Raw genomic sequence first — 14,463 nt, forward strand, 5'->3', positions numbered from 1 at the left:
TTATCCATATTAAGGATGCAATTATTAATTATGTTATAAAATTTGATGAACTTTGCATGGATTTTGACTGAGTAATAGAGCTTTAAATTAATTGTTGTGATCTCGTGAGGTCTAAAATAGCCAAATTCTTTTCAATGCGCAATTCTTAAGAACATCCTTTCATGTGAAATATGAAACTCCATATAGCAAAAAGCAAGCAAATGGACCCATGTTAATTTTTGTATATTTGGAATATTCAGGTGCTTATGTATCTATGTGCAAAGTTTGACAAAAAATGACATGGATTTTCAATGCTTAAGAGCAAGACTTCGGAACCATTCGCATTTTCGACGGTATTATCAGACTTTTGCTCGTTTTCGGCGCATTTTGGGCTGTTTCAAGCCGACTTGCAATACTTTGGACACTGATAATCTGAAAACGAGCGCATGGACCTCATATATTTAATATTTTAACGTCATCAAAATATATTTCTTTGCAAATTTAGAGAGTATGATGAAAATGGCATGGATTTTTAATGTTTGGGAGCAAAATATGAAACCATTTCCATTTTAGACGGTATACTTTTTGCTTGTTTTTGGCGCACTTTAGGTGGATTTCAATATTTTGAAGCCAACTCGCAACACTTTGGACACTGAGAGTTTAGAAACGAGCACATGGACCCCATATTTTTGATATGTTAATGTCTTTATAATATTCTCCTCTACAAATCTAGAGAGTATGATGAAAATGACATGGATTTTGAATGTTTGGGAGCGAAATGTGGAACTATATGCATTTTAGAGGGTATTGAGAGACTTTTGCATGATGTTTTCGGCGCTATTTAGGCGATTTGCTACACTTGGGACACTAATAGTCTTCAAACGAGCACGTGGACCCCATATTTTTAATATTTCAATGTCTTTAGAATATATTCCTCTACAAATCTGGAAAATATGATGTAAATGACATGGATTTTGAATGTTTGGGGGCAAAACTACGGAACAATTCGCATTTTAGACGGCATTATTAGACTTTTGCATGTTTGGGGCGCATTTTGGGCGATTTTCATGCCAACTCGCATCACTTTGGACACTAGTTAAAAAACGAGCACATGGACCCCATATTTTTAACTTCCCTACACCTTCGACATGCATTCTTTTACTATTTAGCAGAATTTGATGAAAATCACATGGATTTGGAAAAAAGTGCAGTTCATCAAATACTTTTTTTTAAAAATGTGAGTAGATTTAGGTCTTTGAAGATTTGTTTTTTTTCCGAGTTTTTGCACAATTTTATTCTTGCCAAATGAGGGCGATGCTGACTCCAAATAGATATAGTTTTACCAATTTAAAGACTTTCTCTTATTTTAGCATAAACTTTGTAATATATCTTGAAAATTTGATGAAGTTTGATGCGGTATCCAATGAGTAAAGATGATTTCAACTCATTTGGTGAATTCGTGAGGTCTAAGAGAGGCATAATAATATTCTCTTGATTGCGCAAGATTGCATATCATTCAAATACGGCGACTTTGAAGATATTATTTTTTTTGCATTTTCATAATGCATAGATACCAAAGTAACTCTATGCAAAATTTGGTGAAAATGACATGGACTTCATTTTAACTGTGGAACGTCCTTAAGCCATTGTCATGGCAACCAAATAACATCTTATTTGCGGAAATAACATGGTTGACAAGACAATGGACAAAGTGGAAAATACAATTGGAACTGACTTAATCTACATGTTTAAGTTTTGACCCACTCATTTGAAAAAGAAAAAAAAATACAGTAAGTGTTCTGCATGAGTTCTTTAAAAGGATCATCAATGTTAGGATGGGCCCGTTGTCATGGCAACAGCTTATTTCCCTCCAGAAAAGTAAAAGTATTGATAAAAATGTAGAATATGCTCATTATTCCATTTCCCCTAATTTTACTGTGATAAACGATATGTTTGTGGCTAAATATATAAATATGACTTCTTAAGCCATTACCATGGCAACCAAATAACATCTAATTAACAAAAAGTAACGGTGAATGGCAAGATTTTGGACAGATGGAAATGCAATAAAAAATTACTTAATCTCCATGCATAAGGTTTGACCTACCCATTTAATTAGGAGGGGGGGGGGTTAAAGTGAGTGTTCTGCATGAACTAATTAGAATGATAAATATTGATTTTGCCTTGGTAATACTTGATTTCAATGACAAATATCGATAAATATAAATGGCCTGTTGCCATAGCAACGTCTCATTTACCCAAGAAAAGTATCAGTTTTGATTTATTTTTTTTGTAAAATCTGCTTTTTCTTTCAATTCCACTAATTTTAGGGTGCTGAAAATGGATATGCTTGCTGTCAATATACAAATAACATCTGAAGCAATTCCCATGGCAACCAAATAACATCTAGTTTGAAAAAAGAACATGGTCGGCATGGTAATGGACAGGTGGAATATGCAATAACACTGAATTTTGAAGAAAAAAAAATCAGTGTTTGGCATAATGTTAATTAAAATGAGAAAAAAATGAGGTTGCCTTGGTAATACTTGAATTTAATGATCAATAAATAAAAATGTTACATATGGCCCGTTGCCATGTCATCACCTTTTTCCCCCAAGAAAATTACCAAATTTGATGGAAAACAGTTTTTTCCATAAATTTCCCGTAATTTTAGGGTGCAAAAATGGATGGATATAATTGTTGTTAATATGCCAATAATATACTAAGCCATTGCCATGTCAACCAGATAACATCTAATTTCAGTGGTTTTAATTTGGTTTCTATTCAGTGGTTTTAAAAGGGTGAAGTAGTATATTGGAACAAGTTAAAAGGACAGCCAGTGGTCTGATGTGTCAAAAAAATCTAAGATGGCTTCCAAAAATGGAGTTTGAAATGAATGTCGATATATAAAATGGACATAGCTCAATTCATATCCGCCTGGAATATATGAATTTTGTGTGTAGACCATGGGTTCAGTGGTCAAATAATACATAAGGAAAAGTAACAAGGACATTTAGCCGTCAAGTACGTACAAAAGTCCAAGATGGCTTCCAAAATGGAGTATAAAGTGACTAATATTACTTAAAAACTGACAGTTCATTTAACATTCCCCAATTAAAAAAGATTTCAGTGTTCATACATTGTTTTCAAGGTTTAAAAATACTTTAGACTGGTAACAGTGATATCCAGTTGTCCATTTTGCCTAAAAAATCCACAAAAGTTTTCAAAATGGCATGTAAAATGATCACTCAAAAGTGATCAGAGCTCATATAACATCCACCTATGAGAAACAATTTTGGTGTCTGCGCTGTGGTATGAAGGGTCCAATAAACGCTTAGGACAAGTAACAAGGATGGTTAATTTTCCATTCTGTTAAAAAAATCCAAGGTAGATTTTAAAATTACATTAAAATGGGTGCTGTTACCAACAATGTGATATCTCATCATATCCCACCAGTGGATATTGTATGAATTATATTCACTTTAATAACATTCGTAATTTTAGAACCCATCTTCGGAAGCCATCTTGAATTTTCAGCCAAAATGGACAACTATACATCATTGTAATCAGTCCCAAAGTAAATTTTGATCCCTAAAACCCGAGTGTGGACACCAAAATAATATCCCCCAGGTGGATTTTTAAAGGTATTGTTTAACTTTGTGAGCAGCCGATTTAAAAAATTCTCAAACCAAGATGAAACATGTGTACAAGTGCATGTATTAGAACTAATAAACCCTGAAAACAACCACTATTGAGAATGAAAAGCTAAAACTACAAGGCAAACCCCGATTTTGTAAATAGGCGTCTTATAGACGCCTAAATAGTACACATAACTGTACGGGATGAAATTAAGATGGTGTTTCCGGTCACTTTATATTTCAATTTTTGAAGCACTAAATAATGATTTTCGAACGCAATTTTTTCAGAGCTTCATTTTTTGTAACATATCACAGAAACAGGTGACAAGTGTGAACTTCTAGCTCAGAATTTTTAAAAGTCAAACCAATGTTAACCAATCACTGTAATGTACTATGTCCACTTTTAAGTAGAATTAAAACCCATTTTTTAAAGCATTCTTGGATTTTTTAACATACTTGACACCTGACTGTCCAATGTATTAATTGACCCTTTAAACTCTATTGTAGACACCAAAATCATACCCCCAAGGTATATTATTTGGTTTCTTTAAATACCATACCACTGACTGTCCTTGTAACTTGTTCTAATGTATCCACGATTTAGACACCAAAATCATATTCCCCGAAACTATGTCCTAATGTATTAATTGACCCTTGAAACCATAGTTTAGACACCAAAATCACATTTCACAGGCGGATATAAGATGAACTCTGTCAATTTTAAAGTAACAACAGTCTATCTAGTCCCCATTTTTGAAAGTCTTCTATTTTTAATAGGATATCATTTATAAATTTACCTCCCACCTTTAAAACAAGTCTAACGGCATATACTAATACTTGTAAACGTTTCATGCTATCGTCAAAATTTAAAATTTTTCGACTAATCCGCTCTACAATACAGTGCGTATCAAAAAAAGTTTACACTTTGAAGAAATCCTGTAAAATTATACATTTGTAAAATCCTGAAAAATTTTCCACATTTTATCATTGGTACAGATCCATTTAAGCAAATGACGATATAACTATTGAAAAATATTTCTGCTTGAGTGAGCACCACTTATTTTTGAAAAGTTAGTGAAAAATGATTTGCGCAGAACTTTTAAATAGCTATGCGAATAAAAGCAAACCTTTATCATGAAGAACACGTATAATTTAGCAATCAAAATTGGTTTGAAGATATCTTTGACCTCTTTTAACTTGTTTCCTTTCCCAATACACTTCGAAAAGTGCATTGCGCCCCGCCCCACTCCCCCACACACCAAGGCCATCAAGACGATATTTTATTTACACTGAGCTGTGATTTACATAAAATGAATAAGGCTTGATTTTTATTTTGTTAATCATTGTCAAGCTTGGGAAAAGTGTGGAGAAACAAGTATTATATGAAAAATTAAATGTCAACCCACTTTAAATAGTAAAAACTTAGTGAAAAAGTGCTGGAGATGTCTGATGTAAACTTTTGTTCAGATTTAGTTATGTCCTCAGATCCAGCTGGCACCGAAAGGGTAAAAGTTGTGCTTACTAAGTGTTGAAATTTCAATTTGGGTGGCAAAATTTGTTTAAAAATGCTTGAATGTATCTGTTTTATCGTAATTGACTAAAAGTGCAAGGGAAATGCAGGAAAAATGTATCGCAGGGTAAGTTTGATTTCGCCCTTTCCTCTTGACACTGCGTGAAAACGGGCATTTCTGCGCAAACAGATTCTGCGAGCTTTACAAAAATGGACAGTGCTCACTCAAGTGTAACATTCTGTCAAAAATTTCACTTTAATGTGATAGATGAGACCCTAACCCAAGATTATAATTATGTGAAAAAAATTACTCACATGTTGTATATTTTTTAATTCCCAGAGCTTTTTCAAAGTGTACACTTTTTTGATACGCACTGTATAAACTTTAATTTGATACCAAACATTATAGTTTAATTCATTATTATCCTTGATCGGCGCCGGTTGAGACTCTGGCAGTGCTGATTTTTTTGACTGGCGGCGATTTATAACCAAATGGCGCTGATTATTCTTGTCCGGCGCCGATTTAGATTAAGGTGGCGCTGATTATTCTTGATTGGCGCCAGTTATATGCAGGCAGCGCACTGCTGATTATTTTTAACCGGCGAAGTTGTTGGGAAAAGATAAAGGATGATATGATTGTCCAACAAGTCCTTTCATGAAACGCTCCCCAGATTTCAACACCGTACTTGAAATCACCCATTTTGTGACCACCGAAATCCTCTCAGAGCACTTTTTTAGTAGATTGTAGAGTTGATTTATTTTCATTTCCTCTTTATCATTATTTTTGCTTGAAAAACTTTTACATCAGATATCATGCTTAAAAATATAAAATATTTTTTCCTGTATTTTTCATAAAATTTTACATGGTGGTGACAACGGCTTTAAGACTGCACATCAATATGATATCAAGTATACGTAGGTTGGTACGTCTTCATGTGAATTTCGCTGCACCATATGCGCCTACTCAACTAGCACCGCCTCTTGAGTATACAAGCGCCATGGCAGACATTGACCGCGCCGGTGCCCCGGTCCGGTCGATGTTAAGGTAGGGTGCGGTTGCCTGCATGCATATGCATTGATGGTCAGCTCTGAGGAGTGAAATGTAGTGGGAACTCCATATAACTTTCATAAAAATCAGTTATCGTTTGATGGTGATCAATATACAGATAATTTATGTTCATGAGTGCTGTGAGTCATGTCATCTTTTAGCGAATCAAGTATTCTGTGCATTTTTTTCACATAAAAATATTTATATCCTTGTCATTTGAATTTTACAAATTAGACGCAAAAATGCATTCATGACTGCCGGTACTTCAGCGAGCCTCTTAAGGACAAAATCGGAAGGATCAAAATTTACACGATCATAGTCCGGCAACCCAGGAGGTTTATTCAACCGAAAGCCGGACAAGCAAATGACCCCATAGCTGGATAGCATGGACCCTGAAGTTTACAAAAATGCATTGCTGCCGGGTTCTATGCGTGGTCTTCTTTCCGAAATGACGTAATATATGACGTCACTACAAAATGGCCCTATTTCACCATTTTTCAGACATTGTACACATAGCATGAAGTCAAGGGAGAATATCTCAGCCAAATCATGCTTGTTTTGTATGAAACTTTCAAATTGTATTGTTCAAGTAGTGCACAAGAGATATGGAAAATTTCACGAACAGAAATTATTGTTTACATATGCAAATTACGTAATGAAATTTGCATATCATTAGTTTTGGAGATTTCTCGCATAAAAAATTGTCGAAAATCGATTCAGAAATTTATTTTCTTTTTTATTGTACTTTATTTGATATATTTCCTCTCAAGCATAATATCATTCTCTTTATCTATATCTCTACTTTAAGAAAATATATAACAGTAATTGAAAAAATGACATTATAGACTGTGATTTCAGCCCCCTTTTCAATATGATGCGCACATAGAAATCGTGCGTTTTTGGCCCATTTTTACCATATAGCTGATGTGTGCGAATGATATGCCTACTTTATTGATGTTTCCTGCATTTTGCATGATATTAAATCTTCCAAACAACATATTTTCCTCTTTATTATGTCTCTGCTGATAAATCAATGATTTCAGCAAAGATTTATTGCCCACTTGGCAGTCTATAGGCTACGTTTTCAGCCTAGTGTTCAACAACGAACCTATACCATGTATGCCTGCATCGTTGTAGTCGAGTCGGATAAGGGGTTCCTGTGTACCATCAAAATATTTTCACTCAACGTTTTGGTATTTGCCTTAAGTGTCTAGTTAATGAATCTTGATGTTCCCTTCCCAAAATCGTGTCCAACGGGGTTCAAAATTGATATCTTTGGCGGCCCTCTTGGACTTTTTTTAAAAATGAAAATCAATTATTTTCATATTCTATTGCACAAAGTCTGACAATGGGACAATCTTCAATCAATACGCATTTCACTATGATTTGGATAGTAGAAATCGGTTAAAATTGTTTTCTGAATATAGTCCGGTTAATATATTTTGGAAAAAAAGAATTCATCAAAAATTTTGAACCAAAATGTTCATGTGCATTGACATCTTGCATCCGATCGCCTTTGTTGATGTGCCTAACATGCAGAAATGCATGTAATGTGCTTTTATAGCGATCGATAGAAAGGTATGTATTACTTGTATCATGTGTATGAGGGTAAAGGGCGTTTTCTACACAAAGCAATTTTTATGATGATTAAATCTTTTGAAAAAGATAGAAGTTCGAGGCATTGCTCTGCATTTTCATTTTGCATGCAATTACTCTCGGGCACCTTAAAGCATAGTCCCACAAGAACCAGTAAAATGTTACATATAGTACCACACCATTATCCATAGCTTGACTATGATATCGAGCTTTTCGGAGCCCCCAATGTGGTAACATTTTGTTTTGAGTATGTAATTTTTCCTTTAAATCACTTAGAGACAAAAGAGTAGGCTATTCTCTATCAGCTACATATAAAGAAGTTGGGGCATAGTAAAGCCTACCCTTCAGGCATGTCAGGGGGCTGCCAAAGTCACCCAATCTTTTTTTCGTATCTTGCCAATTTCTCGGAAAATTTGTCATTTTTGACAACCATTGAGGCAAACAATGTTTCTGCCTTGCGGTAAAGCCCTTGTTTTTGTTTTGTAACCACATAAAGATGACAAAGTAGGATCTTCTTTATCAGTTACATATAAAGATGTGGTAGCACACTGAAGCCTTCCCCCTTCATGGGCTGCCGAACTTTTCCAACTTTTATGTCTATTTTCATTACAATAATTGTAAAAAAAAATGCAGTGCTTGAGCCCCCATTCAGACAAAAGGGTATTTCTGCTATATAGTAAAGCTAGCTTTGATTTTGGAAACCACTTGGAAATAAAAGAAGAGGTATTTTCTTCTGTCAGCTACATGTAAAAAAGTGCTGGCACATCGACTGCTACCTTCTTCAGAGGCTCCAAGATTGGCAGATATTCCCCATATTGGAAAAAAAATGGAAAAGGGGTGGGTGACTTTCGGAACCCCCGAAGGGGATCGAATTTGCTGTGCAACCACTTATTAGCAGCAGATTGAAGAAAGTCTACTCCTTTAATTTCACGTAGTTTCAAAAGAATGAAACTGGCTTCACTAGATAGCAGAAACACTTTTTGTCTCAATGGGGGCTCGAAAATAGCATATTTTCCCATAAATAGTTAAAATATGAAATAGGGAAGGTGATTTTGGTGACCCCCTAAGGGTGGTATGTTCCAATATGCCAACACCTCTTTATATGTAGCAGATAGAAGAAACTCTACTCTTTCGTCGCTATATAGTTTTAAAGCAATAAGAGTGGTTTTACTACATAGCAAAAACACCTTTTGCCTCCATGGGGGCTCGAAAATAGCATATTTTCCCATGAATTCGCAAATTACGTAAAAGGGGCGGGTAATTTCAGCAGGTTCCAGAGGGGATAGGCTTTACTGTACCAGCACTTCTTTATATGTAGCCGATAGAGGAAACTCTACTCTTTCGTCTCCATATAGTTTGAAAATAATAAAGGTGGCCTTACTACATAACAGAAACACTTTTGCCTCAATGGGGGGCTCGAAAATAGCATATTTTCCCATAAATAGGTAAAATATGAAAAAAGCGGAGGTGATTTCGGCGACCCCCTAAGGGGGTATGTTCCAATATGCCAACACCTCTTTATATGTAGCAGACAGAGGAAGTTCTACTCTTTTGTCTCCATATAGTTTACAAGCAATAAGAGTGGTTTTACTACATAGCAGAAACACTTTTTGCCTCAATGGGGGCTCGAAAATAGCATATTTTCCCATAAATAGGTAAAATATGAAATAGAGTAGGTGATTTCGGCGACCCCTTAAGGGGGGTATATTCCAATATTCCAACACCTCTTTATATGTAGCAGACAGAGGAAGTTCTACTCTTTTGTCTCCATATAGTTTAAAAGCAATAAAAGTGGTTTTACTACATAGAAAAAGCACATTTTGCCTCCATGGGGGCTCGAAAATAGCATATTTTCCCATGAATTTGCGAATTACGTAAAAGGGGCGGGTAACTTCGGCAGTTCCCAGAGGGGGTAGGCTTTACTGTACCAGCACTTCTTTTCATGTAGCCGATAGAAGAAAGTCTACTCTTTTGCCTCCATATAGTTTGAAAATAATAAAGGTGGCCTTACTACATAGCAGAAACACTTTTGCCTCAATGGGGGGGGGGGGGCTCGAAAATAGCATATTTTCCCATAAATAGGTAAAATATGAAAAAAGGGGAGGTGATTTCGGCGACCCCCTAAGGGGAATATGTTCCAATATGCCAACACCTCTTTATATGTAGCAGATAGAAGAAACTCTACTCTTTCGTCTCCATATAGTTTAAAAGCAAGAAAAGTGTTTTTGCTACATAGCAGAAACACCTTTTGGGTGATTCCATACGTGTCGTACGGGACATTTAGAGAACATTTGACAGTTTTTGACAAGAAAAAACAAAAAATATTCCAGTAACTATAGGTGGTCATCAACTACTACCAGAGTGTAAGAACAACCAAGACTTAACATGACTTGAATTCACATCCTGTATAATACAGATTAAAAATAGTAATGTGTCGTACGGACGCAGAAAAAGTGGCTTTTTTAGAAACCTCAAGTTTGTACCCAAAAGTCTGTGAGTTGGGCAGATAAATTTCATAGAATCTGAACTCAAATTGACACTCAATTACCCAAGAACAAACACATTTACAAAAGAAAGCATAATAAACTATCATGAATAAATAAAGCAAATTATAATTTTCGAGAACATTGTGGCGTACGGGACATTCAAAATGTGTCGTACGGGACATCTCTAAATTGAAGCCAAACTTTCTTACTTTATGTCACTTTGACTTCTTCAATCACATTATTTGGCTGATGATAATGATAATCCCATCAAACTAAGACATTCATTAGGTTAGAAACCGCTATTAGGTGAATATTTCTGTCAATAATCATAAACAAAATAATGTGTCGTACGGGACAATTGTGTGTCGTACGGGACACTTGTGTGTCGTGGGACACTTGTGTGTCGTACGGGACACTTCTGTGTTGTACAGGCACTGCGTGTTGTATTGGGCAGCCTGAATAAATAAACATGAACTTTTTATCAATCAGAAGGAGCATTGCACCTAAATTCTTGCTTATTTATGAATAATCTTTTAATAAGCAGTCATTCAGGACAATTCAATTAAGTAACCTCAATATATACAATCGGGAGTAATATGTTATAATTTATTTCATGATGGGAAATGTACAAGTGTTCACAGCATTTTTACGAGCTGGAAAACTTCAGGTTTTGTGTGAAGTTATATTTTAGGGAACTAATTGATGATTTCCAAACACTATTTAAACAATAAATGAATGAAACTTTGTGTAAATTATGGGGCTAAAATGATCATGATGTTATGATTTTTTATATAAAATGTATATTTACATGATATATGTCACAACTGTCACTTTTTTCCCTTTTTTGGTCACAATTCTTTTTGTCTAAAGAAATGCGGTTCTACTTTTTCAAACCCATCTGCATTTCATGAAACCATATGGTTTGTCTTATTTTCAAAAATTTTTTTACAACTTGAAAAACGTAAGGAGTTTCAATATTGTATATAAAAAATAGTGATCATCAAGGGAAGTCCAAATAGATGATCGTGATGATTGATATGATTTTTTTTACATCTTATAATAATTCCACATTAGCATGCAAGAGGAAGTCATCTTCGAGGCTAGGTTGAAATATAAAAGTTTACTTTTCATGCTCAATGAAAAGAAATTAACCTGCTCTGATCAGTGAAAATCACCAGTTTAGCTGAAGGGATTCACAAAAGAATAAGCCTACATGAAATCAATTAAAATGTTTAGAATCACCTATTTCATGTTCTATGGAGATAAACAAAGTACTTTTTCAGTTCACTTTATGTTAAATCAATTAAATGAATTTAAATATGCCTACTATTTATGGTTTCTGAATCCAAATCCTGCAATTAGATGCATTATTATATTGTGTGTCGTACGGGACATGTCCCGTACGACACAGCGTGTGTCGTACGGGACATTTTTTAATAGGACAATAATTGAAAAATGAAGGGCAGTAATTAGATCCTTATGGGATAAATCGATCACCCATGGGTCAAACAAAGAGAAACTCATTTTATGAAATTGCATCATCAAAAATAAAATTGTAGGAAAAACTTTTGCATTGTCATGTGTCGTACGGGACATTGCCAAAAATAGGTTCGGAAAATCCGGGTTGCCCCTATTATGGATCATGAAAATGTTGTAGATATTATTTGGAACCATCAATGATATATTATTCTATTGACCTGCAATATTTTCAATCTTCTCTTGCTTTGCAAATAATTGTTTCAGGTGGAATTTGTACTTGACTATTCAATGAGCAAAATTATTGAAAATTTAAAATTCCATTGTTCTCCCCCCAAAAAAACTATATCTGTCTTCACTTTTGGTTAAAACTCATAATTTTCATAAAATTTAGGTATCATAGTAAAATATTACACTACTTATGACTTATTGAAAGCATGTTGAAATTTATGATATTTTTGAAGTTCTAGTGTGGAATCGCCCGTTTGCATCAATAGGGGCTCGAAAATAGCATATTTTCCTATAAATAGGTAAAATATGAAAAAAGGGTAGATGATTTCAGCGCCCCCTAAGGGGATATGTTCCAATATGCCAACACCTCTTTATATGTAGCAGATAGAAGAAACTCTACTCTTTCGTCTCCGTATAGTTTAAAAGCAAGAAAAGTGTTTTTACTACATAGCAGAAACACCTTTTGCATCAATAGGGGCTCGAAAATAGCATATTTTCCTATAAATAGATAAAATATGGAAAAAGGGTAGGTGATTTCGGCGCCCCCTAAGGGGGGTATGTTCCAATATGACAACACCTCTTTTTATGTAGCAGATAGAGGAAGCTCTACTCTTTTGTCTCCATGTAGCATATTTTCCCATGAATTCGGAAATTACGTAAAAGGGGCGGGTAATTTCGGCAGTTCCCAGAGGGGGTAGGCTTTGCTGTACCATCACTTCTTTCTATGTAGCCGATAGAGGAAATTCTACTCTTTTGTCTCCATATAGTTTGAAAATAATAAATGTGGCCTTACTACATAACAGAAACACTTTTGCCTCAATGGGGGGCTCGAAAATAGCATATTTTCCCATAAATAGGTAAAATATGAAAAAAGCGGAGGTGATTTCGGCGACCCACTAAGGGGGTATGTTCCAATATGCCAACACCTCTTTATATGTAGCAGATAGAGGAAACTCTACCCTTTCGTCTCAATATAGTTCAAAAAATAATAAACGTGGCTTTACTAAATAGCAAAAGCACTTTTTGCCCCAATGGGGGCTCGAAAATAGCATATTTTCCCATTAATGGGCAAAACACGTATAATTATCGGGTAACTTCCGCAGTTCTCAGAGGGGGAAGTCTTTGCTGTACCAGCACTTCTTTATATGTATCAGATAAAGAAAACCCTACTCTTTTATCCCCAAGTGGTTAAACAACAATAAAAGTGACTTTACTGCAAAGCAGAAACGTCTTTTCACTTCGATGAGACTCCAAGAATGTCGAATTTTCCAAGAAATTGGCAAAATACGAAAAAAGGATGGGGGGGGGATTCCAGCGGTCCCCTAAAGAAGGGGGGGGGGTAGGCTTAGCTGCGCCCTCATTTCTTTATAATGTAGCTAATAGAGAAAAATATACTGTTACAGAGGTTGCTTTTTGGTGTCATTTTATCGCAATATCGAGTAATAATGGTATTTGCCCTTTAACTAAGCAAATTAAGACACACTGCCATGAAGGGTTTCAGTATTATCGGTATATTATATCCCCTTTCGTGTCGAATGCTGATATTTTGAAATAGTGGTTGATGTTAATGATTGAACAGATAGATATCAATGCACATGCAAATTTTTTACCAAAATCATGCCCATTTCGGGATAAATTTTATTTCAAAATATATTATCTGAGAACGAATTCAATCGATTTTTACTATCCCAATCATATTGAAATGCGTATTGATTAAGATTGTCCAATTGTCAGACTCTGTTCAATGAAATATGAAAATAATTGATTTTCATTTTAAAAATGTCCAAGAGGGCCGCCAAAGATATCGATTTTGAACCCCGTTGGACACGATTTTGGGAAGGGAACATCAAGATTCATTAACTAGACACTTTAGGCAAATACCTGAACGTTGAGTGAAAAATATTTTGATGGTACACAGGAACCTCTTATCCGACTCGACTACAACGATGCAGGCATACATGGTATAGGTTCGTTGTTGGAAACTAGGCTGAAAACGTAGCCTATAGACTGCCCAGTGGGCAATCAATTTTTGCTTAAATCATTGATTTATCAGCAGAGTCATAATGAAGATGAAAATATGTTGTTTGGAAGATTTGATATCATGCAAAATGCAGGAAACATCAATAAAGTAGGCATATCGTTCGCACACCTAAGCTATATGGTGAAAATGGGCCAAAAACGCACGAGTTCTATGTGCGCACCATTTTGAAAAGGGGGCTGAAATCACAGTCTATAATGTCATTTTCAATTACTGTTATATATTTTCTTAAAGTATAGATATAGATGAAGAGAATGATATTATGCTTGAGAGGAAATATATCAAATAAAGTACAATAAAAAAGAAAATAAATTTCTGAATCGATTTTCGACAATTTTTTATGCGAGAAATCTCCAAAACTAATGATATGCAAATTTCATTACGTAATTTGCATATGTAAACAATAATTTATGTTCGTGAAATTTTCCATATCTCTTGTGCACTACTTGACCAATACAGTT

The 14,463-nt window shown here is 35.0% G+C and overlaps 1 protein-coding gene across 1 annotated transcript in view; it reads right to left on the reverse strand.

The window, feature by feature from the left end:
* LOC121428840 (aqualysin-1-like) overlaps nt 1-14,463 on the reverse strand; it is a 64,086-nt gene that overhangs the window by 19,713 nt on the left and 29,910 nt on the right. The gene's annotated exons all lie outside the window — the stretch shown is intronic.

This window comes from Lytechinus variegatus, chromosome 15 (genome assembly GCF_018143015.1).
Source record: "Lytechinus variegatus isolate NC3 chromosome 15, Lvar_3.0, whole genome shotgun sequence".
In the NCBI taxonomy this organism is placed as follows: Eukaryota; Metazoa; Echinodermata; class Echinoidea; order Temnopleuroida; family Toxopneustidae; genus Lytechinus; species Lytechinus variegatus.